Raw genomic sequence first — 5470 nt, forward strand, 5'->3', positions numbered from 1 at the left:
TCGAGTTGTGTTTTGATGTTTGACGATGTTTGACGAGAAGAGAGTTGTATTCTTGATGTTTGACAAGAATAGGTGTTTGGGAGATTGTAGGTGCAACCTTAGGTCAAGGTTGACCTGGTTGACCTGATTCGGGAAAAGTCCAAGCAGGGAGCTTGGCACGCGAAAAGTCCAAGTATGGAGACTTAGCACTGGAAAAGTCCAAGTACGGAGACTTGGCACGGGGAAAAGTCCAAGCAAGTAGCTTGGCACGCGGAAAGTCCAAGTATGGAGACTTGGCACGGGGAAAGTCCAAACAGGGAGTTTGGCACGGAGAAAAAAGTGAAGCCGGGCGGTGGAAATCCTAGTGAGTGAAGCCGGTGAAAATCCTAGTGAGTGAAGCTAGGTGAAAGTGGAAGTCACGGTGAGTGAAGCCAGGCATCTGAAAGTCCCGGTGAGTGAAGCCATTTGGTCCTGGTGAGTGAAGCCAGATTGAAAACTGGTGAGTGAAGCCGGTGAAAACCCTAGTGAGTGAAGCTAGGTGAAAGTCACGGTGAGTGAAGCCGGGCAGGAAAATCCAGATGGATCAAGGGTGATCGGGACATCCGGTGTTGAGAAGGTCAAGTAGGTCAGGGGGAGTGACTTGACACAAAGAGGAAAGCCCAAGTGGGTCAAAGGATTGACCGAACACTTGGTGGAGAATTCTAGCGGTCGAGGGAGTGACCGGATGCTAGGAATGATGAACCAACATGTCAAGGTTGGGATGTTGGTGTAGAAGCATGAGGTTTAGGGTCGGGAGTTTGGATCGGTGCCGGGATCGATCGGTGATACATTGGATAGCCCGATCGGCCATCGGACCGATCGAACCATCCAAGAGTTTCATCAGGGTTATCCGATCGGCCCGAGACCGATCGCAACGATCAAGAGGCGCAGAAGTTCGGAGAGAAGCTGATCGGTCTACGGACCGATCGGAGGTTCCTGATCGGTCCACGATCAGGAGGTTCTGATCGGTCCATGGACCGATCGAGACTAACATAACGGTAGGGAATGGATCGGTGGACCGATCCATGCCTGATCGGTCCGTAGACCGATCCAGCACTAGCCGTTGCGACGCAACGGCCAGATTTCTTCTGTGTTTCTTCGCTTTCTTCGCAGGTTTGCTGCTGCGAGCCTTCTTCTTCTTCTTCTTCTTCTTCTTCCATTGGATTGAAGCTTCTGCTTCTTTGATTGAGTTTTGTTGAGCTCGCTTCGAAGCTTCGCGTGAGCTTCGAGCTGGTTTTTGCGTTGGGTTGGGAAGTTGCTGCTTCATCGCCTCCGATCGACAGAGAAGGCAAGCGAGTGTTGCATTCATATTGTTGTTTGTATTTGCTTCTTGCTTTCCTTGTACTCCTTTCTTGTTGTTACAAGTATTGTGGCGAGGTTTCTCCACCCACAAGGAGCATCTATTAGCCGGTTCTCCGGGGACTCATCCACCGACGGATTGATAGGCTTCGTCCACCTTACGGACACGCCGAGGAGTAGGAGTTTATCTCCGAACCTCGTTACATCGGTTTGTTTGAGGTTTGTCTTCTTTCCCTTTCGTTTCTGTGTTTATTTTCCGCTGCGCTAACACGGTTTATAGAAACGCGACGATTTGGGGTCGACTATTCACACCCCCTCTCTAGCCTCCGTACGAAGGATCCTAACAATGTATGCATGGCTAGCTTAAATGTTGGGTCAGTTTGTTGATGTAGCTTTGTTAAGTAAATTTGAAAGATGATGACTGATATTGGAAGCTAAGTTAGTTCATGCTACTGGCAAGGGAATGTTTGAACAGAACTTGGTATAATGGAATTGAAAGATGCTGAGTAATTGGAAGCTAAGTTAGGTGCTTCCTCTGTTCTTGTAGGTTGGAAATTGAAGGCGTAGATCCGCATGCATTGATTGGGTTGGAATGCAAGGCAAGTAATTCCCATGACTGCGAGTATCCGACTAAATGATCTTCTGTGGATATCATCTTTTAACTGAGCCTTTTCAGGTTCTCTGGCCTATAGATGATGATTGGTACAAGGGTTCCATCACGGAGTACAATTCAGACACCAAGCATCATAGAGTATGTATTGAATTTTGTCTGGTCAATCGTTCATTAATCTCCTAACACCTCTCAAAAACCATCAGTTTGGAAGCTTCACCTTTTGCTTGCTGTACATCATTTCTCTTGTTTAGTTCTTTCGTGGTATTCCGTTAAATGAAATAAGGAGCTTGTTATATGTTCTAGTTCGCTTATGGAAGTTTGAAAGCTCATTTGCTTATATTCTTTCGTTCTTCTGATTTTCTTTTTTTCATGATTAGTTGTTGATATGTTAACAGTTAATATGTATTTTCCTACGTATCCCTAAATCGTTACTCAATACACATTATGCCTTATCTTTTAACTCAAACAAACTCAACTTAGTGCAGGTTAAATATGTGGATGATGATGTCGAGCATTTGATTCTCTCAAATGAAAAAATAAAGTTTCATTTATCTTGTGTAGAAATGAAGGATTTATGTTGGAAATGTGGTGTCCCCAACTTAGAGAAGAAAGGCCTCAATTACAATGAATTGCTGCCTTTATCACTTAACTTTCATGATTGTCAAGGTCTTGAACCAGGTGAACTTGTATGGGCAAAACTTATAGGTATGTGTAAATTTATGGTGTAGTTATCTTATATGTTTCTTGCTGATGACAAATTAGGTATTTTTATGTGCAGTAAATTGATTGAACTTTGAAAATATTTTCGTTATGATTATCTTCATAATTATTTAAAATGTTAGTATTGTAGATGTTGGGATTAAATTTGATGAAAGTTCTCGACACTATTTGAAGATTTAATATGATAGTAATGTAAATTTATTATTTAATACTTTACTTTGTTGCGTTACATGCTTTGTAGCTAGTGGCTACAACCATGAAAATTGTGTAAAAACTTACTATATCCTCAATTTATCTTGAGACTGAATATTGCAAGATCCATCAAGATGCTGCAAGATCCATCAACATAGTCTTTTTGTGTTTTCTCTTGCTCTCACCCTATGACCATCTGTTCTCAAATCTATCTTTGACATTATTTATTAAATCCACATTTTGGTGCTAGTAATATTTAGTTGAAATAATGTACTAAAAAAGGACCAGTTGCCATGAAGGCACAACATTGAGTATTTCATTCTTGTTTTATAATAGGAATTTCTAACATGATTGAATATGCTATTCTTATAATGTAGTTTCATGGAGGAAGCTAGACTATAATAAATATGTGTGATTACTTCATATTTATCTTAGTCACCTGTGCTTGAACATTTTAAATCTGCCACTGGTAGGATTTGGATACGTTTGCTCAAACTGGAGCACAATACAGATATGCTTTTGCGTTAATGAATTATGAGGCCAACTTTTTTCTTGATCTAAGTAGCTTCTAATACATTGCTTCACATTTGATTGCTAGATTGAAATACCAACAGTTGGGACTACTATCATGAATATCATAATTTTGTATTTGTCTTTTCCTCTTTGCATCTGAAGTGCAAGAAGGCAAGATTTTGTCGAAGCTTGGATGAAGCAAAAATGTATGTGCTTTCTTTGATATGTGATTTTCCATTCTTTCCTTTCAAAGTTAAAAAAATCATACAGCCAATTGCCTGTTGCATCTAGTTTCAACACTCTCTAAGTTGCTATGTTTCTTTGAACTTCATATAATCCGGCCATTGTTTTGTTGCCATGTTTTTTCTTTCATGTAAGCAAGTTCACTGTATGAAAGAGCATATATACATCTGGCTAATAGCGTGTAGTACACCTATATAATCTTTTCTCTTTATTACTTGTTTGAAGTTGAAAATGACAAGATGCCATAAACGAAATATCTTTTAATGTCATCAGAGCTGCAACTGCTCTATTTGGTTATTGTTTCAAATCCATGAAGGTATGACCATCACAAATTGCTACATAGTGGTATTTGGAAGTACTTTGCTAAAGATGTGCAATAATTGTTCCATGTACAAGCTAACATATGGTGCAATGCATTATTTTCTGATGCATTTTCGATAGCCAGGACCTTTGTTTAATGTTTTCTGTCTATACAATGAAGAAAAATGTAAGGTGTTTTTTATAAAGCATCAACTTGCAATGGGGGGGACTAAACTGATGTGCCATTAATGCATTATCAAACAAGATTATCGCATTTATGGAAGTTGTGGGCTGGTGTTGTAGGTGGGGAGGAGCACCTTTTTAATTCAACCTTTTTAATTTGATACAAGCTTTTGTTAAATATTTTTTTCATTAAATATTGAAATATGTTGATAGACTATAATTTGGTGGTCCTATTGAAGGTTGCTATTGAAGGTTGGAGCAAATGTCTTTTGTCGTTTGGAGCACATGCCTTTTGTTGTTTGGAGCACATGTCTTTTGATGTTTTTTTGGTGGAGAAAATTTGTTATTGAAGGTTGTATATATTTTGGAGATTGAAGAAAATATTGTGTTTGTGTTATAGTGTGGAGTTAAATGTTATATGTTATGAATATTTTGAAATGAAATACAAATTGTATGTGTTAATTTGGTAATCCAATTTATATTTATGTGTTGTGGAAATAAATTAGGTTTGTGAAATAAAATATGAATATTGTCAATTGATTTAATTTGAGTATTTGAAAATAAGATTTTTTCTATAAAATTGGTAATTCAATAATAGCAGCGGTTTTAACCGTTCCTATAGTTAGACCTCTAAATCGGTTACAACCGCTTCTAAAGGGCAGTTTTTTAGATTGAAAAATTCTATAGAGGCGATCATTAACCACTTCTATAGGTATGTATCAGGATCGGTTATTAACCGCTTCTATAGGTATCCATCAGGATCGGTCATTCACCATTTCTATAGGTATGTTTCAGGATCGGTCATTAACCGCTTCTATAGGTATCCATCAGAATCGGTCATTAACCGCTTCTATAGGTATCCATCAGAATCGGCTCTTAGTCCTGAACCACCGGTTAGCTTTACTGCACCTGTTGGCTTTAGCGTCGCCAACATCCGCAACGGTTTTGAACCGGTGCAATAGATTTAGCAGCGGTTGAAAACCGTTGCTATAGGTATCTTAAAACCGCTTCTAAAAGTTTATTTTTTTGTAGTGTGCCTGGAGGTCGATAAAGTTTATGGGATAGACTTTCAACGAGGTACATCGACGTCAGCATACTCCAGGTGTCCGGGGGTGGATCGAGACACCCGGATGGTGCTATATAAGAGGGCCACAGGGCACCCCTTTTACTCTCCATTCTCCTCTTTTCTTTTGCAAAGGTTCTTCACTTAACCCTTAAAAGCAAAAAAAAAAAAAAAAAAGGAAAAATAAAATTAAAAAAAAATCCACAAAACCTTAAACTGTTTCTCCATTGGTTCACAAGACGCATTACTGAGGCTCAATCAAGGTCGTTATTTATTTAATAAATATTCAAAAATACCTCGGTAATAATCGGAACTTAATTTTTTTT

General features: G+C 39.0%; 1 long non-coding RNA gene across 1 annotated transcript; it reads left to right on the plus strand.

Moving 5' to 3' along the window:
• Positions 1-1990: 1990 nt before the first annotated feature.
• On the plus strand, positions 1991-4551 carry LOC122041711. The gene is made up of 4 exons (XR_006129051.1): positions 1991-2068; positions 2492-2635; positions 3441-3561; positions 4321-4551. It is a non-coding gene; the product is annotated as an uncharacterized LOC122041711 (long non-coding RNA).
• Positions 4552-5470: the final 919 nt, after the last annotated feature.

The sequence above is a fragment of the Zingiber officinale genome, chromosome 2A, assembly GCF_018446385.1.
Source record: "Zingiber officinale cultivar Zhangliang chromosome 2A, Zo_v1.1, whole genome shotgun sequence".
In the NCBI taxonomy this organism is placed as follows: domain Eukaryota; kingdom Viridiplantae; phylum Streptophyta; class Magnoliopsida; order Zingiberales; family Zingiberaceae; genus Zingiber; species Zingiber officinale.